This window comes from Amblyomma americanum, chromosome 10 (genome assembly GCF_052857255.1).
Source record: "Amblyomma americanum isolate KBUSLIRL-KWMA chromosome 10, ASM5285725v1, whole genome shotgun sequence".
Classification (NCBI taxonomy): domain Eukaryota; kingdom Metazoa; phylum Arthropoda; class Arachnida; order Ixodida; family Ixodidae; genus Amblyomma; species Amblyomma americanum.
Window position 1 is genome coordinate 12,362,157 of NC_135506.1, and position 27,070 is coordinate 12,389,226.

At 43.5% G+C, this 27,070-nt stretch overlaps 1 long non-coding RNA gene across 1 annotated transcript; it reads left to right on the forward strand.

Moving 5' to 3' along the window:
- The first annotated feature begins 1,777 nt into the window (after positions 1-1,777).
- Positions 1,778-13,637, forward strand: LOC144107501 (uncharacterized). Its single transcript, XR_013309290.1, has 2 exons — positions 1,778-1,923; positions 13,455-13,637. It is a non-coding gene; the product is annotated as an uncharacterized LOC144107501 (long non-coding RNA).
- Positions 13,638-27,070: the final 13,433 nt, after the last annotated feature.

Below are 27,070 nucleotides of genomic sequence, written 5' to 3' on the forward strand. Positions count from 1 at the left end.
GACGGCTACTTAGACGTCTAGCCGGACAGCCGCCATCTTGGGACGCGTTCCATTTCTCGGCGAAGCAGTCTCATAAGACTGCTTCGCCGAAGTCCACATCGATGCAGGCTAACTTGCAGTCTAAAGATGGCGGAGCTGATGTACGCGGATGAGCGAGTCGTGCTCTTGCGGGCGTCGGACTGTACACGGAGTATAGGAAAGGAAAAATGTGAGTCATTCTATTATGTTATTTGGTACGCAAACTAGTGGCTAATTAATTTTCGTGGACGTGCGATTCCTAGAAGTGAATCACGCAGGAGAAAATCGTGCAGTTGAGAGCTTTGCTACAGCAGCGGACGCTGTAGGTCTGTTTACGTGATCCGGCATCTGACGATGCCGGGTCTTAATTAGCACCTTTATTTTAGAGATTAATACTCGTCGCTGCCGTTGGTTTCCTCGACGGGCGTTAAGACGGCTGGCGTGACGGTTAACAAATGTGTTCTTCTGTTGCTGTATTAGTTGCATCAACTCTTTCGCGTGCATTTTTTTTATCTCTACACTCTCAGAACAAATACACCGGCATGTTGCGAATTGATTTTAGTCTTTGCAGGATTAAAGATCGTTGCTGTATTTAGGTCTCTCGCTGTCTCCGAGTGCGACGTAGGGCAGACAGCAGGTTTAATGTCACGTATGTGTTTTCCTGTTGCAGTGTATATTAGCCGTATCGCATTTCGCGCATATTGATTACAGTCTTTCGTATTCTTTCTTATGTTTACAGGACCGTCTGAACGAGCACGTTCGAGGAGCATGTACAGTTGAGCATCAATAATAAAAGAATAATCGCATATCTCTTTCGGAGAGCGGCCCCGTCTGCTACAAGTAGACTGACCGATAGGCACATCCACCAGTCCGGTTTACGCGCAAAGTCATTGCAGAAGAAATGTGTAAACTTGTTGAAAACACGTTTTTAATTATCGTTATTGCTCAGTTTGTGAAAAATAGTAGTACAACTGTTCATAACCTTTAGTTACATTATTATGCCGCGAGGCGGCGTGAGCAGTAGACAAGTTCCAATACATGGACATGTAGACTGCTTCCTAGACGTCACACTAGACGTCTTGTTAGACGTCTAGAGTATTGGAACGCAGCCTATGGCGGCAGTATGGCCGGTTGGCGGAAAGAGCGCGCGTTCGTGTTGCACGTGAGCAATTTGTTCTTTCTATTTTTGGTATGCACATACTGAGCGATTGCCTTTTATCTGACGCTCGGCATTCCGTTGTAAACTTCTTTGCGCCCGAATATTTTGTGTGAGCAGATAACCCAGGACTAGCACGGAGCCCGCTTGCCCGACAGTGGACCCAAAGGCCCGGAGGGAAAGACTCAACTGTTTTATCGTAAGTTCTGCTCAAAAGCTCTGTGCAGGTCTACAGAAAACAGCATGCGCTGAACGTGTTTTTATATGTTTTGTCAACCCAGCCCAACGTACCTCATGGTCATGTAAAACACGCATAATTACCAGTTTTTGCATGCTCCCGAAAAAAGGCGGGAAACTTTTGACAACAGTCCAGTTGAACTAACCGTTTGTGCGATGAGTTTTGTACGCGGTCCGATTTTTTGTGGCCCCGCGGCTGGGAAAGTCTGTAGAGTGTTGAATTAATGCTGCCCTTTACAGCTGTGTTCTGCTGTTACTATTCGCTTTCTAAATCAGGTGCAAAAATTGCGGCGAGATAAGCGATTACGCTTTGGTGCCTGCAGCGCGAAACATGTTCTTTTAAACTCATATTTATTTCAGAAAACTGGACTTTAAAAACTGACTGGCAGTTTTGTGGTATGCACGGACCTTCCCGATTCCTGCTTCGAGTCCGGCGTTGGCTTGCTGGCGCAGAGGCTGAACAAATGGGACGTTAAAATGCTGAGGCAGCAAAGGCTCTAAGGCGCCACAAGGTGAGCCCTCAACCTTCTGTGAGAATTTTAAAATGAGTGCTGTGCCACCTGCGCCGAGCATCGGTTTTACGTGGGAAAGGTGCTTGGACCCAGGTAGCCAACTAGAATGGAGCGCATGAGGCAGCTGGAGAAGCAAGCTTAATTTTAAAGCCTCTAAGCTTAAGACCTTTTTTACAGCTAATGGTGTAAAGAGCCCTTAAAGAGATGAACATTGTGGGCAATGTGCTTGATGTCCTTTGACTGTTTGGAAGCTTGTGAGGTGCATAAAGCTCACAAGGCACTGTTGCAGTGTGTGACAGGTCATTGTGGTGATATTAGAAGAAGACATAGTGCAGCGCAATGGGACAGAGAAAAGGAGCACACAGAATAAGCGCTTGTCCTGTGTTCTTTTCTCTATCCCATTGTGCTGCGCTATGTCTTCTAATATGCTATACGAACAAGCCCAAACTACAACTTTGTTAAGATTGGTAATGATAGGTTTCTTTGATTTGGCTGCACTCTCTGCACTAGTTCTGTGAAGTTCCGCGGTGGTGCCGGCAGCGTGCAACAACAGCTCAGGCAGTTCAAATGCAGCTTGGCACTGGCCGCTTCCAAAACGAATGGTCCAGTGCAGGCCCGATTGTCCAATAGCCTTGCTGTCGTCACGAAATTGCAACCAACTGCATGCCGCCGACACCACCAAAATTCTGAAACACTTGGAAGAATTTTCAAGCAGCAAATTGCAATGAAGTTTTACCATAAACCTGCTCTAGGAAATGGTCGTTTCACAGAAAGAAAAAAAAAATCGTTGCATGTATACACACAGGCGACTTACGAATTAGCGCTGAAATGCTGCCCATGCGACTCGACTTGACCGCTCAGGTTTTCATTATGACTCCTCAGTCACTCACCTCCTCTATGTGTAGGTCGAAGAAGCAGAGAACGTATGGTACAAGCTATTTAATGAAATGGTGACAGTTATTTGCTGAAAGGTTATGTCTTATGGGGGTTTAACGTCCCAAACCAACTCAGGCTATGAGGGACGCCGTAGTGAAGGGCTCCGGAAATTTTGACCACCTGGTGTTCTTTAAGGGAGCATAGACACCTAACTTTTGGGTGCGTGGTTTCTTCTTTTTAATGTAATAATGCCACTGCGGTGGCTCAGTGGTTATGGGGCTTGGCTGCTGACCCAAAAGACGTGGGTTCGATCCCGGCCGCGGGGGTTGAATTTTGATGGAGGCGAAATTCTAGAGGCCCATGTACTGTGTGATGTCAGTGCACGTTAAAGAACCCCAGGTGGTCGAAATTTCCAGAGCCCTTCACTACAGTGTCCCTCATAGCCTGAGTCGCTTTGGGACATTAAACCCCCATAAACCAAGCCAATCTTTTTTTGTAATGAGGTGTAAGGCATTATTATACACGGATTACCATGTGGTATGCTCCTATGGCTGCTAAATAATTTATAACTGAATTTCTTTCTTGTGCTGTTTCAGTTTCACTAGCAGAAAGATGACTGTGACCTTAAAGAGAGGTTGTAAGTCATGTGAGGCGTGAAAAACTGCAAGATAATTGGTGCTTCTACATTTGTTGTCATTCCTGCTCTTGAGGAAGGCTGGCTTCAGTACTGCAGTAAATTAAAACGATTAAGCAGCAATTATATCGCAGTTTTTCTCTGCCTCATATGACCTAAAACCTCTCTTTGACGTCACAGCTCTCATTCGGCTGTTGAAACCGAAACAGCATGACAGAAATATTCGATTATAAATTATTTAGCGGTTGTAGGCGAATACCACATGGTGATTCATGCATAGTAGTGTCTTCCGCATCATTATAAAGAAGAAAATATGCCACCAAAATTAGGTCTTTATGCTCCCTTAACGTGCACTGGCATCGCACAGTACACGGGCCCCTAGAATTTCGCCTCCATCGAAATTCGACCACTGCGGCCAGGATGAAACTCGTGACCCGAAAGACGCGGGTTCGATGCTGGCCGCGGCAGTCGAATTTTGATGGAGGCGAAATTCTAGATGCCCGTGTATTGTGATGTCAGTGCATGGTAAAGAACCCCAGGTGGTCGAAATTTGCAGAGCCTTTCGCTATGGCATCCCTCACAGCCTGAGTCACTTTGGGACGGTAAACCCCCATAAACCATAAAGCTTTCAACAAAGAACTGTCATCATTTCATTAAATAACTAGTGCCATACCTTTCCCGCTTCTTCGACCTACACATGGGCACTGCCGTATTGCTGCACCGCAGCTGCGCTTCCATTTCGGCAAGTGCAAGCCAGCCTAGAACTCGTGCTGCACTTCTTGAACTAGTGCAGAAAGTGCAGCCAAATGGAAGAGACCTTATGATTATGTGGCTATTTCCTTTGCATTGGGTGGGCGACAGTTTTTGTCCTAGCCATTACATAGAAAGAAGAAACAAAAAGGAAACGCGGAAACATTCACTATTAAGACAACAGCTTTCACCTACAGACCCCAAAAGAACAAAGCCTGCCTGTATAGTGAACAAAACAACTAGGCTGTCACGGATCTAGCAAATTATAATTTTGAAAGTGGGCCTCCTGCTGTGAAACTGGCAACGTTTGTGCCCCTTGAGACAAGCAGAGGCAAGAAGCCACAGACGAATGTATGTAGGACAGGGAGCTGAACGAGGAAGTAGTTCCCATAATTGAAGAATACATGGAAAGACAAGGACGAGACACGTTTATGTTCTTCCTTCTGTGTTCGTCGTTTTGTTTTCACAAGTTAGGAGTAGATGTTTGTTGTAGTTTCACTTTTTTTAGGAAAATGGGGAGAGGATTGTTCATCTTGAGACATGTAGCCCTAAAGTCAGAGAGCACAGGAGTGACTCACACAACATTAGTCTTTGCGTTTTGTTCCTACTGTTCTGTGTGCTTGCACCCCTTGTCCCCAAATGAGGCATTGACATGATCTTACGTGGTGCTATGCTGGTAAAAGGATGTGTGCTGCATGCATATGGGTGTGTGGCATTCAGATTCAAGCACCAACACACGGCTCCTAGTGCAGTGGGAATTACGGGAGGAAAAAAGCCTCAAGGATGTAGATGAATAGTTTAGTTCTTCAGTTTGCCTTTTCTGAAAAATTCTCTGGCAGGATGTTTTAATACATGTCAGCCCACCCCTCATGTAATACTCCCTTGTGGGCCTTTGAGGTACAAATAAATAAAAAAAAAAGTAATGCCCTTTCAAACAGTATAATTTGCAGCTTTGGTGCAAGATTTTTGGTGGCCACTTCAGGGAGTGTTTGCCCAGAGCTCGTAGTGATTGCTTAATGGCGCTTGGTCCCAAGAACCGTACAGTTAACCAATTGCCCTCGTGCCTCTTGGTGAGAAAATCTGAGAAGTCAAAATGACAATTTACCATAGCTGTGAACAGTAATGAGCTGGATGTATTGCCTAAGAGAAACGAGGTCATCTGCTTGACAGTAGTAAGAATTTTGGGTTGGTTAGAGCATAGATGGCTTAACACCATCTTCCATATCTTAATAGATGTGGCATTGTTGGCATGTGTAATTAAAAATTTGTTTCGATATGTGTGGCTGGTGAGCTGTCAGCTCTGGCATGACGAAGTTGTAAGCTCAACCAGAAGTACCGGTGCTGTTTGAGCTCAGGGCAAGAGCTTTGAGCGAGGCCGCTGCACTATGTCCTTGTTGTACATTTGGCTTTCACGGTACTCCAACTTCCTCCTTCCCTCACCTGTGTTAGGAATATCGCCATGGGGCCGAGCGAAAGTGGTGGGGTGTAATTAGAGCAGTGGCATGACCATAAGGTCCATCCGAACAGCACTGCGTAAGACTTGACTTGTTTGTTGGATTGGCCCCGCAGTCAGAACTGGGGTGAGTTATGAGTGGGCCACTGTGGAAAAAGACAGTAGAGCAGCAAAAAACATGCCACGAATGGTGGAGAGCTATAGTTTGGAGGCAACCTTTGATGCGTTTGTTGCCATTGTGGTCAAAGTTATCTGTGCGACCATCAAGGGCAGCACCTGTTCTGAATGCATCGCATAGCAATAGATCAGAGCTTCAATTTTATAGTTGGCTCATGGGCCTTACTACAGGAGGTGTATGAATCGGTTCAGGTTTCACATTGAGACGCATCAAATTCAGCAACCTTAGTACTCACAGGTACAGTAAAACCTCGTTAAGGCGTACCTCGTGGCACTGAAGAAAAACTGTGTGCAAAGCAGCAATATTGTCACGAAGACGACGAAGCTGGCAGCGGTGCTGGAACGGAAAGGTCTCGTTATAGGCGAGCGGCCATTAAAATCATCTCACTGCCATCATTCATCGCCGCTTATTATTCGGCTGGTTGCCACGTAACATTTGATGTGAGATGCGGGGTATCATCCCCATCCTGGTCCTGGAGCTTTGGAGCCCTTCGCCTGCCGTTATCGTCGACCGTGTGCACCTGGTTCGTCCTGCCCGGCTGTGCCCCAGCCCGCCGAACCTGAACCGACCTCGCCGCTCACCCCAGCCCCGTCCCCCGCCCTGATTACAAGACACGTTGACATGACAACGCTGCCGCGACCCGAGACGCCGCCCACACGTGAGGACACTGCCCCCCCTGCCCATGCCGTTCGGTGCATCCAAAGGCTTCGGCCGTCGGCTCCTGGCGACCTGTGACCCGGAAGCTTCGTCGACCAAGATTCATTCACACATATCTTTCATCATCGCAGCCAGCACTTCCCCCTATGCCATTTCTGTTGTACCGTCCTCTGAACCAATCTCCACTGAGCGCGTCTCTCTGTCGGTGTCTTCTTCTATTCACTATCGGGACGATCGCTCGGCAGCCCCGGGTAGCGTCACGAAAACGACGAAGCTGGCAGTGGCGCGGGAACAGAAAGGTCGCGCTATAGGCGAGCGGACATTAAAATAATCTCACTGCCATCATTCATCGCCGCTTATTATTCGGCTGGTCGCCAAGTAACAATATGACCAAACTGAAAGCAGCCTGAGTATATCCGTTGACCTGGTAAAAGATGATACCCGAGGCACTTCAAAGAATGCGCAGATGAAACCCTTTAATCACATGGCTACGAGGGCAGCCTCGAAGGCATGTAAGCCAGGTGCCATATTTGAGTGAACAAGCAAGTGTCTAGCAGGCATGCAGTTCCTTCCAAAAGTACTGGTTTAGCTGTCTTCAGCTTCCATGTAGGCGTTACTTTCATTGTATGGCGTTTTGCCAATGATGGAAGCAACAGTGTCAATACCAAACTGTGCTGAAGAAGTCTTGGACTGCAGTGTCTAATACTTCACCAATCATGCAAAAACATTAATAAGTCTCCACAATGCCTTCTCTAAAACAAAATACCTCCTGTAAACAGGAGGTATTTAGGAATACCTGCTCTATTCCGAGGCCTGGATTGGAAACAGTTGGGGATAAGAGTTAATGGCGAATACCTTAGTAATCTGCAATTCGCAGGTGATATTGCTAAGTTGCTCAGGAGATGAACTGCAAAGCAAGGTCAGTGACCAGAATGGTGGGTCTAAAGAATTCAAGGAGTATAGACATCTAACATTTGGGTGCGTGTTTTTTGTTTGTAATGATGCGTAAAGCGTTGTTATACATGAATGACCACCTGGTATTCTCCTATAACCACTAATTAATTTATAATAGCATTTCTTTCTCGTGCTGTTTCGGTCTCAGTTTCAACAGCCGAATGAGGACTGTGACGCTAACGTGTGCCTACAGGTCACGTGAGGCATGAAAAAACTGCAATATAATCGCTGCTTCCACATTAGTTGTCATTCCGGCTCATGATGAAGGCTGGCTTCAGCACTGCAGTAAATTATAACGATGAAGCAGCGATTATATGGGCGCTTTTCCATGTCTCACGTGACACAAAACCACTCTTTGACGTCGCAGCAATTGCTTGGCTGTTGAAACTGAAACAGCGTGACAAAAAATTTTCAATTATAAATTATTTAGCGGCCGTGGGCAAATGTCACATGGTGATTCATGCGTAGCAGTATTTTCTGCATCGTTGTAGAGAAAACATGCCACCAAAATTACGTGTCTGTATTCCTTTAGCACGCAGAAAACCAAATGGAAAATGCTCTTGGCCATCCCCTCCAATGCAAATGCTGTGTGGTGTATAATATTGTTACGTAGTGGCCGTCCAAAGAGTGAGGCGTGATGAACGATGGCAGAGATGTAACCTAATGGCCGTTGGTTTAGCGCGACTGCTCTGTACAACACCACAGCCAGCTTCATCGTCTTTGTCACAATATTCCTTTTTCTAATGGACATTGTCACATGTAGGAAACTGGGTGGTGTGTCATCGTTTGCGTAAGAACTTAAGGACACTGAGAAGTTCCCTAGGCAGCTGCTGACCACACACAGTACATGGCAAAATTACTTTTGAAAAGTAATTAAATTTCATTACTAATTACTTTTCTAGAAATCACAGAATTAAATTACATTACAAACTGCCGGTCCCAAAAAGTAATGACATTACATTACAATTACCTGCCTTAAGTAATGAAAACTACTTCTTAGTTTTGATGCTAAAATGTTGCGCATTGGTCATAGTTTGTGCAAAAATTTCTTAGTTTTTTGTTTGCACCACCACTGAGCTTGAAAATGGGCGTCGGAAATTTTGCCCCTCTTTAGTCAATTTGAACAGCCGCTTTGCTGATGTAGATTAGATCTTTCTCATATCACTCTTCAATCAGAAGTACACATGCAGTGTGTAATATGGTCCCACCATCTTGATTTTGAAGAATTTGTCATCCACATAAACAGCGGGGGTGCATTGACTGCTTATCCACGCATCATCCCAGAAGTGTACAGGGGCACGAGAAGCTGCCAATTCTACTGTTCCATTGATTTGTTCTGGAGGCAAGTTGGTGGAAATACATTGCATGTCTCTGGGACGCTGTTGCCGATGTTGCCCTTGAGTTAGAAATAGGGCCTCAAATGAGGCCACAAAAACCCGACAACTCACGACCAAATTTCTTAGACGTTTCAGTTCAGACCTCTTGTCAGTGCGGCGACATCAAAGTACTTGCTCAAGCACTCGCAGTGCGTCTGCGCGAAGGTGCCATATGGCATGCCTTGGTCATCGAGCTCTCCTGGTGGCCATGCAGTGCGTTTGTGTGTGAGACCGTACGCAGTGCAGGAAGATGTGTAGCAGTCCTGTGACTGATATGCACTCTTCACCAGGGCAGTGCTGACGCCGCGCACACATCCCCTCTCGTCCGCGTGCACCCCTGGGGTGCTGGCTATTACTGCTTGCGCGCTTTCAAGGCACAAGCCTTAGTTGGGACATTAACATCGATACCCGGTGTCGTTGTCGATGTCCAAGTGGTCCACAACCCCCAATGACATCATAAGCAAAGAGAAAAATTTCTTCCGAGGGTGCAGAGAATTGAACTAAGGGCCTTCAGATTGCGAGGCGATCGTGCAACCCATGGGCCACAAAAACCGCGTTGCTTCTTGGCAAGTAATGATTCATTTAATGTATGTGATGCTTTATGACTGTAAGCTAATGAGTAGGTGTGCCATTAGAAAGGAAGGAAACAATATAAATTAAAAAGTGAATGTTTTTCGCCTTCAAAGCATGGAAGTAGTCTCAAGTGCCCTCCGTAATTTATTCTTGCTTTGGGAGTCGCCGTGGCGGCCTATTGGTTATATGGTGCTCAGCTGCTACCTGGAAGACTCTGGTTTGATCCCGACTGTGGCAGTCTCATTTCGGTGGAGGTGAAATGCCATAGGCCCATGTACTGTGCGATGTCAGTGCACGTTAAAGAACCCCAGGTGGTCAAAATTCCTAGAGCCCTTCACTATGGTGTCCCTCATAGCCCGAGTCGATTGCTTTGGGACGTTAAACCCCCATAACTGCATCTTTGCTTTGTAGATGCTCATCTCCACAAACGCAAGGCCAAATTATGGCAGATACAAGAAGCATGGACTCAGTATGCAGCAAAAGTAATATCGCTAGTAATTAATTACTTTCTGTGAAATTACTGCTTGAAAGTAGTTCATTACATTACTAAATTACCAGGCCACAAAAGTAATGAATTGCATTAGAAATTACAGAGAAAAAATTTACCGAGAAATTTTTTTAATTACTGTAATTTTATTACAGTAATTTAATTGCTGGCTAGTCTGCCACACACTGATTTCATTCAAGGTGATTGTGCACTGCTTTTCAATGAATGCGAAATCCTGACATGATAGCGTCTGCAAATGGTACGAGACAAAGCCTTTTGCATTTTTAAGGCAAAGGTTTGTGCCACCTTCCCTTTTATTTTTTTTTTGTCTTTTCCTTCTTTTCCCCTTTCTTTTTTTTATGTTATGAATGCAATGTTTTAGCAGCAAGCTTGAATTAGCACCTACAAAAAATTTGTTTGCGGTTCTGCACGTGATTGTCTCTATGTCCAGGTTTTGCGCCATTTCCTAGTCCCTGGCATTTATTGGCACTTTCACTTCATTAAAACTTTTGTGAATGTGCTGGCACAAATTTTGAAAAGTTCCTTTTCTAGCGCTTGCAAGTTTTCATATTTTCGTTTTCCATGGGGCTGAAGTTTCGTGGCACGTCCATTCCGTCAACTATTTCTTAGCGTTTTCAGATACTTTGTCCCGTTTCACTTGTGCATTGTGGAAGAGCCGCAGCTGCTCTTTAAATGCTCCTTGCCTTTGTGCAGAGCAGCAACAGAGTCTTCTCCGCAGTGCTCAGGTGCATTTGAGCAAAGCATCCAAAAATGATGACTAGCTTGGCTGGCATTTTCTCTTGGTCTCTGAATTAATCATATGGTCAGAATTTGGCAAAATTATGGACATGTAAGCCAGGGAATCATTTCAGAAACATATCCAGGTTTTGTATTGTGAATAAAAATAGCACAACACACATAATTTTTGGTTTTGTGATACTGCAGATTACACGAACCAAGAACGGAACAGCAAAGTCCTACTGTATTTCTTTCAAGGGCTTGTGACGGTTTTAAAGGGTGTCTAGCAGCCTAGAATTGTCAAAGGAATTTCGTTTACCTGGAAAAATCGGGGAATTATGAGGGATACCATCAAGAGAGTGGCCAAGTCTGGGAAAAGGATGGACTGAAATTAACGCAGGGGTCTGCTATGATTTTTTACTATACTGTGAGTGTGCAGCACACTGTCCGTTCTCATTGGCATCACATGTTTTTGCTTCTAACGAGTATTAGGCATGGCAGCCTGTCTGTTTTAGCTGTCTTTTTCTTGTCTTCATTTTAAGTGAGCATTGTATATACTGGTTGGTTCTGTACAGGTTGCCACACTCCTCATTAAATTTGGGCTGGTGCATATGAATAGACACAGCTACGTTCAAAAGTATTCTCTGTGGAATAAGCCGTAGTCACAGTAATGTGCAGAATTCATGCACTTTCAGTATACTGATGTGAGGTGACACGCCACCCTAGCATGGCATCAAAATCGATCTGTAAATATTGCTCTCAGGCCTCGTCAGTCTTGTAGGCTATTGCAGAAACAAACAAATAGAGGCTAAGGCATAGTAGCAGTGCAAAAAAACACACACAAAAGAAGAACTAGCCACCGAGAGACATGCACAGTGCAGTGTCTGTGTGTGTCTGACACGCACAGTGCAGTGTCTGTGCGTGTCTCTCGGTGTTTAGTTCTTTTGTGTGTTTTTTTGCGCTGCTACTATGTCCCGTCCATGTCACGTCAAGAATGCTGCATCTGGGGCAGCATTCCACAGTTGGAGGTGTCACAAGGGAGTGTGGAAGAAGTCGTCTTGTTAATGCTCTCACTGTTGTTGTAGCTTAAGCTGCTGTTCATCGAATTTTTGTGTCGTTTTATGTTTCTCAACAATGCCACATCACGTCATATGCCTTTTCAGCGTCTGAATTGTGACAAGAAGAGCATCTCCACCACAGCCGTGGCCTCATGCTTGAGTGCTCGCCTCGGCTACGGGAGGTCGTGGGTTCGACTCCCGCGGCCTCCGGTACACCAGCCGGTTAATCCAATGGGAATAGGCGGCCCCCCGGCCTGGTGCTCGGCTCTCCAGGGGTGCACTGCGTGGGAAGGATAGCCTGCGCCTCAAAATTCCCGTCAAATGTGGGCACAAAATCGACTCCATGTGGTTAAAACCCACAGTCCAAAACTCTCGCCTTGTGCCAGTTACAAAACTTACAGCGTTCATGAAACGTTCACTTCTCTAGCCTCAAGAGAGGTGTGCCATAGCACTCTCTGCTCACAAACCCCCTTCGAGCAAAGTGCAGCGGTATTTGCTCGCTCCCATTATGGCTGGCTTACACGCATCGGCAGGTGTGCATGACAGGTTAAAAAAAAAAGATGGGCTTCTACCGCACGAGGCAGATTTAGGCTTGCTTGACTGCGGAACTTATCTCTGATCAGTCAAGGTAACGGTTTGGTCAAAGACCCTTTTCTCAAGCATTGCACCTGAGATGAGACGAGCACCATGCTGGGGGAAATCTTGCACTCATTAAAAACCGGTGGGTACCCGGCGGCACTGGGAATCGAACACAGCATTTCCCGAATGTGAGGCGGATGTGCTATGATCTTCGCCAAAAGGCCGAGAAGTGAAAAGCCGAAATATTGTCGTTCGGCAGCTTGCAAAGTCAAGCTGTCATTTTTTCCTGAACACGGTTATGGCTCAGACAAATTGTACCATTCTACATGATTTTCCCTCATTCACATTGAGATGCTCAACAAGCTTTAGGATGTGATAAATTATGAGGAGGAATAAAATATTTGCGCGAAATCTTTCTTTTCATCACTGCATTTTGTGGAAACATGTTTGTATTGTAATTTCAAATATCGGTTTTATAATTTTAACTACTCGAAAATAAAGCATATCGCAGTACTGGCTGGCATTTCAAAAGGCCCTGGTATGCACAGCATATGTACGAGAGCAGACGATGCAGCGGTCCCTGTGTCGCTACTTTTAGAGCCCACATGACCAGGGTTACTGCTCTTCCTCGGGAGTGACATCATAAGGCGCCCAGACACTCGGAAACCGAAATCGCTCAGTATAAATAATGCGATATTTAATGCGCATATTTGAATCGCAGAGCACGTATCGCGCGCCTGGTGGGAGTATGCAATGTTTGAAACTAAGAACACTCCAACCAAAAATTTGGTGTCTTCGCCCCTTTAAGGTTTTGGGTTTAGCATATGGAGCTTGTGACCACCTGTGTGCCAGCGTCAGAAGCCTTTCAGAAACCCTCTTGTTGTTTGTCTTGACTATTTTCATTCATTCTTGGTCTCTGCCTTGTACACACTTCTTTTTGTGTGTGGTTTCTCCAGCACACCTTGAACAATGTTCCTTTATTTTTTTTTTTAGAACATTTCTAATGTCCATACGCAAAGCCACTACAGGAGTATGTTGGCTGCTGCTACAGTCTGTTGGGAGATGTCCTTATCTTCTTTCTCTCATATGCATTCCATTTTTTTTGTGTATTTGTTTGTGGGTTTCTCTTAGCGGTTTATTAGTTGCATTTTATTTTTCTGAGCTTGCATACTTTCTTCTCTTTTCATGGCATCCAACCCTGTGTATGACTGACACAAGTGGAGAGACTGCAGCAGCTGACCTTGCATGGTGTGGCATTCTGTGGTCCCAGGCACCTATTCCCCATTCCAGGCTACTGGCTCAAGATTGTGCCCACAAGTCTGCACCTTGGCCTACAGGCAGAGTCACATTAGGCCCACGTCAGCCAGGACTTCCGTGCCAAATAAAGTATTCCTACCGACACGCCTTGTCAGTAATTAATGAAGCGTATGAATAAATGAGTAACAACTTCGTTGGCCGTATAGAAAAACCGCATTACAAAGCAGTTTTTTTTTTTAAGACCATACCCAGCCACTACATTGCTTCCTCTGAGTAACCTACTCATCTTTGAGGTAAGCGCTTGCCTTGTGTCGCAATGCAGTCTGAAGGGTTGCTGCATAACCGCATATTGCCTTCCTGTTTATGCCATTGCAGCAGGAAATGCTCCACAAAGCTAATGAAAAAAAGAAATTCCACCAACATACTGGTTTGAGACAACTGCTAAAAGGGTACTGAAGCCCACTGAAAATGTAAATCAGGGAATGAACAGGATGATTGTGCCTTAATTTTCTAATTGCATCATCACTGAGTGGGATGCTTGTACCCATACCACCATCTCCATTCAGCACTTGAGCATTGACAGTGCTAGGGAAGCTCTTGCTGAACTCTGTAATCGAAGCCCTTTGAATTGAATGTTCTTTGTAGGCATTTTACAAAGGCGGGGTAACAGTTCTAGCAGTGCTACTGGAATTACAACACGCTGCTAATGAGGTGGATTTTGTAGCACTGGGCTCTTGCTGGCAGTTTGTGAAATTGGTATTACCCGAAACTGCACTGTAAAAAAGCAAAAGAAAACGATGTCTTCCACAGTAACTCAAGCCATGCAACATGGCATGGAAACCATCACTTGGCCAGTGTATCCATTGCCTTCAGGGTCAAGACATCTGCCAGTTTCTATATGGTAGCTTCAGACTTGCACTCGAAAACTACATGTCTCTAGAAGGCACTTTTTGAACAGGAATTGGGTTTAACCTGGTTTTCATGATTTATGCTGCGGGTGCACAAACTGGGTAATATCAGGCTTTGCCTGCTAACAAAAGGCCCTAAATATTTGCTAAATTTGATTTATAGCTTTCTCTTACTGTTGTGACCTATCTTTCCTCAAACAAAACAGTGGCCTGAGCTAGGTGGCTGAGTGAATTCGCATCACCTGTTAATGTCAGAGTAATTTTTTCTTGTTCTAATTTTTTGCAGCTGCTGAAGGCCATTATTGCCAGGGAGGTATGTAAGGTGCGTATGGTACACAGACAGGAAAATCGCTTAATTCAAACCTCCGGTATTTGCAAATTGGCTCTTCGCTCTCGTCAAAATTGCAAGTTTCAGTACGACAAAGCTGCCGGTAATAATATAGGCGTACGCAACGGCCATACAGCTTACCTGTCCTGACCGATGAAGCATGGCAATGCAGCCATCGTGGAGAACCACTCGTCTACTACCCCTGTCACACGGTGCTTTCGAAGTGCAGATTCTCTCCCCAGCTGCACTCCCATTCCTGCCAAGCTGTGGGACCAGTTTCTTTTAGCGTATGCGGGGCCGATCGAGTGGAGTCTGTGAGGCGCCGCTATTAATGCTGTCAGTGCTGATGAGCGGTCACAAAAGAATGAAAAGACCCGTACCAACCCCTCTGGTCGAGCTCTCTTTATTCAAAACTCTGTGTAAAGAACTATTTTTCAGTCCCCTTACCCTTCGTTTCAAATCAGCGTAATTTGAACAAATTTTCGGCCGCGTAATAGTTGAAGTATCGAGACGTCGAATGCCTGACCATCGGCATGTGGCCATATATATTTCCCATCCATGGCGTGCGCACAATTTGTCCCTAAACGTAATGGCTCTTGGATATATTGTAATCTCCAAAAGACTTGTCGCAAATCTCAGAAGTTTATTAGAGCGAAAAATTTATATAAAAGACTGCTCAAACGGAGTACGGCTACGATACCACAGCCGCACACGCGCGTCCACTCTTGGTGCTCTTATTTCAGTTCCAATAGATTGACCGAAAGTCTGAACTATAAAAGTGAGCACGAAACAACGAGAGCTCATTGTGTGAGCGTGTGTTTGAGGAAGGATCACGCGTAAAAGGTTTTACTACTAAACGCACTGATCATGGTGCTTGCATGCGGCACAGCGAAACAGTGATATCGATACGAGATGGAATTCCACAGCTGGGGGCGCTTCTAGCCCTCGCAATGAAAAGAGGCAGGATTGATTTTTCCCTTTGCAAAACAAGCATCTAGTAGAACCCCGCTGTTACGTTCGCGGTTGCTGCGTTTTACCCGGTGCTACGTTGTTTTTTTTTCATATGAGGCCAGATAGTCGAGCTGCCACAGAAGCCCCTACAACTGAAACTCGATCGCCTATATCTGTTACATAATGCAATTGTTGCATAATTCCCTTGTCGTACGTCGCGAAAGTCATCTCACGATGGTAGTTTACACTGTCCCGGTATTCGTTCAAGGGGCTCGTAACGGCGACGCCAGCCAGAAAAAGCGAGATTATTCATTCTATATATAGGCGCCTGTTCGGCAAAGGAAGGAAGGAAGCGCCCAGGCCAACGCCAACATACTTACAAACCATGTGATCTTTTGTGCATCTGTTGGCACAGTTACATCGCCACTGCAACGCTAGCGTGAACGACAGCACAAAAACGAAACTATTCCGCGGCCGACGGTACAAACAGCGCTGTACGAAATGCAGTTGCGTGGGCTGGTACCAACGATTTTGTTTCTGCCTTCCGCTTTATTCTTGTCACCTGCACCTTAAAATACACAGTTTATAGATTCCAATAGACGATGATTCTATGGGATTAATGGGTCCACCGCGATAACAGTGAAGAAGCGCACGCGTGCCGCATCTTCGCACGCTCTAGGCATGCTCCCTCTTCACTGCTAAATCCCTTGCACAGACAGCTGCTCAGGCTAACCGAGACATGTCACAGTGCGTTTCTGATGTTCTGCTCATGCAGAATGATCGCAAGAACCACACAGCCTTGCTAATTTCAGAGAAGCATATGGTGCATATGTCACAATAATAAAAAGAACTGCAGGCAACGCTGCACAATTTCTTTCACGCTAAACATTCGCCTACTACGTTTCCTGGCTGTTCTGTTTCTTGTTTTTTTCGCGGTCCCATGAAAAATGCGACGGCAATGTTCTGTTGCATTCAACGCTTTGGTGCATTTAACAAATGTATATCAACACGAATGCACACTCAACTCTCACCTTCGGTTCTACATGCAGCCCAAAAATTGAACTTCATATTGTCTCTGGAACCTTAAATTAAATAAGTAATGTTTTGCTGTATATCTAATGAGATCAAATAATCTTTGGAATACCAAATTTCATCTATATGATTCAGCACGTTAGCATACCAAAAAATCTTATATTTAGATATGAAGTGTGAATGACCCATAAGGCCATCCTCTCCCAGATGCACACAAATCACGTACATCACCACCTGGACAACATGACCACAGATGTCACGCATGCCCAAGAATGCTGATTCCATGGCTGCAGCTAAAGTTTTTGGCCAGAAGATTGGGTAACAGGGCGAGCTGATGCAGTTTGATCGCTTGCAACAGAGAAATAATAATCACTAGAGAAATGCATCCCAGTATGTGCACTCACAATAACAGCTGAACTAGTTTTTATTGCGATGTGAAATATGTAGTAGTTACGGAAGAAAATAAGTAAGGCATGTATTGCACAAAACAAAAAATAAATGCCATTCAGCAGGTGCGTGTGAGAGTTTTCATTTGGAAGATATACATATGCCGAGCCTAATTTATCTTCTAGAAGGTACTCTCCAAAATTGATGGTCTATGGCGTGTTTCTCCGAAGACATGATAATTTTTAAATAGATTTTTTTGTGTTAAAAGTGAGCATCAGAATAAAGCTAACATGTGATATTTAACCAGCAGGCTGGTAATTTAATATATGAGATTTAGTTTTTTACCAATTACAGCAATGCACTTATTTATTGAAAGGTTAATTATAGCTGACCATAATATCCGCATGAGTTTTTAGATTTTTCAAAATATGATTCTTGTTGTGGCTGCAGCCCAATGAGTTTAAGGTGCCCAAATGGGTGAAACCGCATGAACCAGAAGGGCTTGCAGCCACGCCTACTAGTGCGTACCCAGCTAACTCCTCTAGCAGTTCCCGCCGCGTGCACTAAAGTATATATACACTTTATTCCCTGTTACTGTTTTTCCAAGTTTAGCCGGTGTGAAAGGAGATCGTCTTTAAAGGCTATTCGTTATAAAAGAAGAACTAATCCAAACTAGGACACATCTCGCATAGAAAGATTACAGCAGAAGCCTTAACACTGCTGCAATGCATGCCTGCAGGTTTTCGACTGGTACCAACTGAAAATGTAGACAGTTTAATCTGACATATCCGAGCTAAGACCACATAGAACCCTGTGGTTTCCATCGCCGGTAACCATTGAAAATCTGCCATGCTTATGAAGTTGACCTACTGTTGTTCCGAGACAGAAGCATTTAGCTTCTATTAAGTCGCTAACTGGAACTATTTGCCGTGGTGTTTCAGGTGCACCTCAGTTTTGTTATAGTTTGACTTAGTTCCAGCTGAAACAATGCTTGGAAGAGAAGGTGTGCCATCACATATTAGCAAACAACTATGATTCTTTGTTTAAAACTTTGGCCAACAGGTTTCTGGTTGAGACTTGGTAATCTTGGTTCATATGAGCTGCAACTATATAGGTCAAATTCTCAATTTAGGATGTTTCCCTTGCGTGTATGTAAATCCAGATGGCAATTACCCAGTGAAGGCAAATTATATTTCACCTTAACTAGCTGATATCATATCTTCTCGACCGCAAAAAAAAACAAGGTTAAAAGCTCCTTCAGGTATATGCTGTAGCAATACAAGACCCATTTCATTTTCAGTGAAAGGTATTGAATTTTAACAAGCAGAAAGATACAGTAGGGATTAAACTGTAATGCGGGACATAGGTCATATGACTACTTCGGCATCACAAAGCTGAAGTTTATTAAGATGTCAGGTTGAAAACTCTTGACAGTTCTTGTTATTAAAGCTGCTGAGGCAAGAAAACTACCTATGTAAAGCATACATTGTACTCCATTAAAGGTGACGCATGGAAAATTATGCATCAGATGAATCTGTGCTCAGTGCAAAAATGATGCAGACAGCACAAAAGTGCCAGTAGTCCCTGTAGAACGATTTAAATGCCCAGATTGCAGTAGAAATCAATCATAAACCAATATGTTCGGAATAATGCTTGCATGCAAAGTTTCAAATCAGGTCATTTATTGAGCAGAATAAAACAAAATGTACTTCACTCGTACTGTCTATACATTTATGAAATGGCATGAATGCCTCACAATGTACCAGACCTCTTTCCTATTCATCTACCAGTCTGACAGTTGTAGATACATCAGATAAGGCAGACTATATAATTAATGCAACAGGAAGCAAAAGAAGGATCAAAAGAAGCAAAAGGTACCAGAAACAATTATCCCGGGAACAACAAATACACAGTTTTTTGGGTTTTTTTTTTAAACGTTGCAGTCAAACTGATCATAGTGCACTCGCAGTGGGAATGTGATTTCGCAAGAAGTGTGCTATCAAGTAGAACTTCTTTTACATGACATGGTTTGTATTGTGCCGTGGTTAAACATTTTCAGTCCTACCTTACTTATGTTCTTTCCCAAGACGCTGTCAGGGAAAGGCACTTTCATTTACCTTCCACACACACATGCACACAGACAACAGCGGCCTTTTCACTGCCAGAAGACTGCGAGTGGTAATGCAGTAAAACATCGAAGAATAATACAGCAATTTCAATTGCACTTTCAGGCTGCGCACTGATGTCACAGTAAAGAGCTTATTGGGTGACCCACCAAAGTTGTCAGGTACATAAAAACCAGTGCGTTGCCTTCCTGTACCTGGCTAAACTTTGCAGTTCCCCAACTTTCAATGAGTAGCAAATTTTTTTTTTAGGTTTGACTTCTAAAAGCGCTGATGAGTAACTATTTGTAAAAAAAACAACGGAAAGATGTAACACCTATAAACAGGAAAACGGGAGCAATTGATGGCATAAGATAGCTATTAAAAAACACACTTCAAACATTCTTCAAGCTATAATTTCCGCATGGCAATATCAACATGAAGGACATGAAACAAATATTGTAATACCTTATCTAAGAGTGCTATGTCTGAATTTTCGCATTGTTTTCTTTCATGGATACTAGCCAAAGACCACATTAAAGAGCAACCATGGAATCTTCCATAATGACGTGACACAAACATAAATGAAGTTGTCACGTCCATAATAAACTACTACTATAATATAAAAGAATATTTCAGGATATTTGATTCAGTTCACATGTTCTGTTCGTATACAGCTGCAGGAGACAGAGCCATGGCTAAGTAAAAATACCACTCTACCTATAAGACTTTAAAATACTTCTGAAACAGATTGTCAGAAAACCATTTAATCACATAATTTACGTTCTTCTGTGACTAATGCATTGCTGTCTTAAAGTGTGCTTGATCTGTGAGCAAAACTGTGCTGTCCATGCACTGGAAGACTAAGAATCTGAAGTTATCGAGCTGAAACCATTAGTTATTACATTTTTTTAAAGAATACGGAAGGTGAAATAGAATCCACCGGTTTACCAGCCTCCATATATTGGCAGTTTATCACCAGGTTCCGTTTGGTTATTTAATATAAGAATGAACGATCATGCAAAAAATTCTTAACTATAGCGAAAAAGGGACCTCAAAAGCCAAGTGGGTACAGTTTGCTTGATAAAATCTCATAGCTCACTGCATCAATGATTTTCTAAGCATTGAGAAAGAAAGTGCAGTTAAACAATTTCTCAAATGACAAATACAGTGCATCTATAAATTTTTCAGAAATTAATGAAATGCCCCTTCCTGTAATATATAGCCATACTAACGATTCAAAACAACAGAGAATGTTAAAATTTTGTCATGCATTCAAATAGAAATTTTTTCTAGTAATCAATATCAGGTAAATTTGTCAGTAGTTCCCAATGCATCATTATTCCTGAATTCCCTTCAATAGTGGCCTATATAGGAGCTTTGCAGATCATATTACAGCATTTTCCTGAGACCCATCAATCAAAAAGATCAGAATGTTTGCAAGAGCACGATGATTTCATGCTAACAGTGAAGCGGGCTTATTTCATTAGAAACTGCACTAATCTGGAAAGATCTCCTTTCCAGAGCCTCAGAAGATATGTTAAAGCAGGTAAAGTTTTTTTTAGTGTGCAGATGTTCTGTTGAGGTAATCCTATTCCCGCCGCAAGCCTGAAACATTGACTGAAAATTATCAGCTTTTTATGCAGGATCATGCAGCAAACCAACGGTGCAAGGCGATTAGCCTCTTCCGTGAAGGGGCTAATCTGTGACATCTTTGTAGGGTTTTTTTTCAATTAATAACAACAGTAATAACAATAATAATGCCTTATATGCATTAAAACAATGCTATGCCTAAGAAAGGCTTCTAAAATACTGCAGATGCAACTGCAGCACAAGCACCCAGATTCACATAAAGCCGACAGAAAATATTATCTTGTGGCAACATGAGAGGATCTCTTTTGTAACCTTCCTGTTCCAGACAAACCTCTCACCGCCCCCCAACTTCGTATTCTTCAGTGCATCCTTTTTAAGATACACCTCTCACCCCTGGCCATTGTTTCGTCTACCACCTCAGAGCCTTCCCTGCATGCCCCATTAGCACCAATCCCTATGCTAACCTGCAACGTTCCCTTTCCTCCTGCCCCGTTCCCTTTCAATTACAGCATAACCCATAGTCTCGGAGAAGCTGATATTGATCAGTTGGCTTTAGTGACCCTGGCACAGGATGTCCACGGCGCTTCATGTTGTGTCCCGCCGCGGTGGCTCAGTGGTTAGGGCGCTCGACTACTGATCCGGAGTTCCCGGGTTCGAACCCGACCGCGGCGGCTGCGTCTTTATGGAGGAAAAACGCTAAGGCGCCCATGTGCTGTGCGATGTCGATGCACGTTAAAGATCCCCAGGTGGTCGAAATTATTCCGGAGCCCTCCACTACGGCACCTATTCTTCCTTTCTTTCACTCCCTCCTATATCCCTTCCCTTACGGCACATTCAGGTGTCCAAAGATATATGAGACAGATACTGCACCATTTCCTTTCCCCCAAAACCAATTATTATTATTATTATTATTATTATTATTATTATTATTATTATTATTATTATTATGTTGTGTCATAATACACACATATGGCCGCTACAGCATCCGTCCATGCATCCGTGTCTTCTTTAATTGGAATGTGGATGTTTGCATTGCGGTTACGTCCAAAGTATCAAAACAACTTGCCTGAAAAATAGTTTTCCTCTTAATATATTCTGTTTACTAGTGATTATATTGCAGTGATTATCTATTTTTTGGCTTGGTGGGTGCCATTTATCAAACTTTCTTCCCTCTGTATAAATTAAATAGATGATTTGTTGCTTTGTCTCATGTATTTAAATAATGCCGCTCATTAAATACTTCATTTTGTACCACATATAGGACAGTTGGTCACTTGCTTTTGTTCTGCTGTTCAATATGCAAGCAATGAGTATGTATGTGCAGTTTATGTCCAAGTTGAACGAGCCCACGCTTGTCTATGGTTTGGTTTTATGGGGTTTATCGTCCCAAAGCGATTCAGGATGTGAGGGATGCTGTACATCTGGGCTCCGGATAATTTCGATCACCTGGGTTGTTTAATGTGCACTGACTTATCGCACAACAAAGGCCTGTAGGAATTTCATCTTCATTGAAATGAGGCCAACAGGGACAGGATTAAACCTACGTTTTTCAGGTCAGCAGCTGAGCACCATAACCACTAAGCCACCTCGGTGGCTTGCCCATGGTTTTAATTTAGTGTTTTGGTGTATACATGGTATACGTCATCACCTGTTGGGTCACCTCATCAAGCCACTAAGAGCAATAGCTTTTTGTGGCTGCTCCCTCCTTGCATGAGAAGAAAATTCAGTTTGAATTTGAAAAAATTATGTATAAAATATTTCGTTTCATCACTTTACTTATTTGCTCTAAAGGCTCAAGGGCATTACTTGGAGAAATGGGTGAACAGAACAAATTATTAACACAACAAATCAGTTACAGGTTTCTTTAAGGTGATGTTCTTGGCAAAAAAGGTGCTTGTAATCGTTACTTGTGTGTTGAAAAAATGAATTGGAATATGTATCAGTATGACATGAGAGAACACAGTCTTTAAACATGTGATCATTACATGATAAAATGTAGGGCTCATGAAAAGCTGAACATCAGTGCACAAGCGGAAATAAGTAGATGTTGTAAAACAGAAAACAAGGTTTACTGTAGTGTTCAAAACTGAATGGTAAAAAAGAAAGAAAACAGGCAAAAATTTACAGTAAACCAAAAGAAATATCAATACTGAGTCATGACAAATTTAGCATCAAAGGGAATTTGTAATGTTTAAACATCCTGGCATCCTAATATCACTTCCAAATTTAAGCAAGAATTGCGAACAATTTTAGAATGTGTGGTAAAATAATTACTTTGATTAAAATTTAATATTAGTCTTTGCTGCTTTGTCAATGCCAAAGACTGACAAAATTTTTCTCAAAGCTTGTAATATCTATAAGCACAGTTTGAAACACTTATAACATGACCATACCTCTGAATTGTCAAGTTGAGATTTTAGGGCATCGTCAAAGGTGTCTACCACTCATATTAACTAGAGAAGAGCTGCATAACAACTATCCAACATTAAAATAATCATTAAACTGCAATATCAAATGGCCCCAGTTGAAGGATGCATTGTGCTTCTGCAAGTTCCAGTGGTTCCTGTTAAGCTGGTTCCAAGACGTGATCCCAGCTCTTTTAACAGCACTTCAACAAACCTTAACAGAAGCACAAAGTTAGTGTACAAAGTGCCATGAAATTGTGGCTGGCCATGTGCACGTCAAGGACCTCATTGCAATAGCAAGTACCATACAAAAATATCGACACAGTAGCAAGATTTATTACAATGAACAAAAGCTTTTCCTTGATGCCAACCAATATTAATTTCTGGAGGCTGTGCGCTAATAAAAGACGTTCACAGGAGAAAGGAGACAACAGAAAAGAAGCGCAACTTTCAACTTTAATGACGACAAAACAAGCCAGGAGCACTTATATACCACCTGTTATCCAGAGATAAGCTGCATGAGCTAGAGCGTCAACCTAATCACCAAACACGAGAAAGAGCAAAGGGGGATTTTTCAGTGAGATTAAAAACCTATGAAGGTGAACATATCAACACGTGCCGAGGTATGGGCTAACAACAATGCATTATAACATGAGAATACACATCTGCATGAAAGATGTTCATGAAAAAGAAGTGCGTAACAACATGAAAATATGAATAACAAAAAATTCTGACAAACAAAGACAAGAAGGGAGACGGGGGAAAAACCGTGTAAGGGGCAGCAGAAAAAGTTAAAGGCACATTAAAACTTCTAAAACCAACTAAAATACATAGGAGCGAATGGTTTGAGAGATTAGATATAACCATCCAAACCGGATAGTTCATTCCTAGAAAGGTTAATAGATGGAGGGCTAACGCACTTGTCTTTTCTTAGGTCAATGAAAAAAGCTTCAATTACTTCTCTCTCAGTCTTGTCTGGGGCCTTAGCTAGAAACTTTGTTTCATTAAACTTGGGGTAGCAGTTTTTGCAATTGTTACAGTGTAACGGAAGGTTACCTCCAGATCTGTTCTTCAGGGTGACGTTGTGCTTGCGGGCGCGCTCATTAAAACATTTCCCGGTTTGCCCCACATACACTTTTCCGCACGTCAGGGGATCTCGTACACAACATCGGCAGTGCATTGGGTGTATACAGTGTGATGTTTGATATTACAGACCTTCTTAACAAGCTTCTTGGTCACCATCGGACATAATTTGGCTAGTTTGCAGGGAGCCGAAAAAACCAGCTTAACCCCGTGACGAGACGCAACTTTCTTCAAATTGTGCGAGAGACTGTGCAGGTAAGGCATTACCTGCACAGGGTTCTGTTCTGTGGTTTTAGCTTGGTCTGAATTTTTTATCTTTTTCAAAAGGTTTTCAGACATGCCGGTGACTAGGTGGGCTGGGTAACCTGCAGATAAAATCCGGTCAATCTGGGACTGGAAGCTATCCCCTATATAGTGGGTGCATGATTTTTGTAATGCGGATTTCATGCAAAGGGATACTATGCCACGCTTGACCAGCTCGGAGTGGGCACTGTCATAATTCAAAAGTGGTTTCTTTGAGTGCGGTTGATAAGCCCAACACACATGCGCATTTGTAAATATAAGTTGAAGGTCCAGAAACTGGAGTCGATCATTTTTTGCCCGTTCATGCGTGAATTTTAGGCCCCTTGATAAAGAACCAAAGGCCGTGAGAGTTTGATTTATAAGTGTATCTGCGGCACAGTGTGTAGGCACATTAAGAAGGATAAGATAGTCGTCGACGTATCGGAAAATACGTGCTATCCCTGTTTCCTTCAAGCTGGCTTCAATGCGACGGTCAAATGACGCCAGAAAGATTTCACATAGGACCGGAGCAACTGACGAACCTATACATATTCCCGTCTTTTGTAAGTAAAATTCTTCCCGGAAGCAAATAACAGTAGAATCCAAATAAAACTCTAGGAGGTCCAGAAATTTAACCGTTGTGACACCAGTGGAATTCTGAAACATGACTTCGCCATATTCTTCCAAACGTTCTCGGACAGCAGCAAACAAAGCGTCGTGAGGCACAGAGTAAAATAAGTCCTCAACGTCAATAGAAAACCCGGTGGAGGCTGACACCTTGCCTCCTTCCAGGACCTGCATGACTTCCGTTGAGCTTCGAACGCGGTAAGGGTCACCACCAGCTATCCTGTCCAGCTGGCGCCGAAGGAAGTCGCTCACCACTTTTTGCCACGTATCTTTTTCAGACACAATGGCACAAAATGGGCATGCAGGCTTGTGCGTTTTTCCTGAGAAGAAAATTTCTAGGTATCCGGTCTGAGCCACTTTGACTGCCTTTCCTATTGATTCCAGGTTCATCCCTGCAAGCAGTTTTAGTGCGGCCCGTTTTTGTCTGGAAGGGTTGAAGTCGACTAGTCTAAAGTTCTTCTCGATGGCTTCAGTGGCTTTTTTGTTGAAGGTATCATTCGGCATGACAACAAAACCACCTTCTTTGTCTGCCTCCAGAACAGCGAGGTCAGACGACTTCATGAATTTGACAAGGCTATTTATTGAGCGGAGGGTTCTTGCTCGGATGCAATTTGCTGAGGCATGCGACACCTTCCCCAATGATCCGGTCTCAATCTTTGTCATTGACTTTGCAGCCGATTTTTCGTACCATCGCTACCAGAGCCGGGCGGTTCGTCTGAGGCTCAAAGCAGTACTTGGGCCCTTTTTGCAAGATGTTCTTGACACCGCTTGGAAGATCGACGTCACTGAGGGTGGTAACGGTGTTGGCACACTCACTTGGTTGGGCTTTTGGTGGCAGTGATAGCCTCGTTGTCTGCCACAGAAACTCGATGGATCCGGCTGCCAGCTTCCTGTATCCACTGAAGAGGGAGTTGGCCAGCAAAGGATCAGTCCCTTCATAGAGAAGAATTCGGAGCCAGTCATAGTAGTAACGCACCTGTCACCAGGATTCGGATTTCAGAACCTTGCAGATCCTTCGGGAATGGCCCTATGAGGGTTCCAGGCCACCGAAGAGTAATCGAATTTCCCAGGGCACAATTCTCCGCTTCATGCAGTAAGAAAGAAACCGAGAGCGGCAGGTTGCGACGGCGATTAGGTTCACACACAGAGCAGCAGCAGCTTGCCTGGGCTGGTGACAGAGTAAAGAGCCCGTAGTAGGAGAAATGTTATTTAGTAAGACTTGCTGACGGGCTAGTTGGTACATATTCATTTCTGGAGGCTGTGCGCTAATAAAAGACGTTCACAGGAGAAAGGAGACAACAGGAAAGAAGCACAACTTTCAACTTTAATGACGACAAAAGAAGCCAGGCGCACTTATATACCACCTGTTATCCAGAGACAAGCTGCATGAGCTAGAGCGTCAACCTAATCACCGAACACGAGAAAGAGCAAAGGGGGATTTTTCAGTGAGATTAAAAACCTATGAAGGTGAACATATCAACACGTGCCGTGGTATGGGCTAACAACAATGCATTATAACATGAGAATACAGATCTGCATGAAAGATGTTCATGAAAAAGAAGAAGTGCGTAACAACATGAAAATATGAATAACAAAAAATTCTGACAAACAAAGACAAGAAGGGAGACGGGGGAAAAACCGTGTAAAGGGCGGCAGAAAAAGTTAAAGGCACATTAAAACTTCTAAAACCAACTAAAATACATAGGAGCGAATGGTTTGAGAGATTAGATATAACCATCCAAACCGGATAGTTCATTCCTAGGAAGGTTAATAGATGGAGTGCTAACGCACTTGTCTTTTCTTAGGTCAATGAAAAAAGCCTCAATTACTTCTCTCTCAGTCTTGTCTGGGGCCTTAGCTAGAAACTTTGTTTCATTAA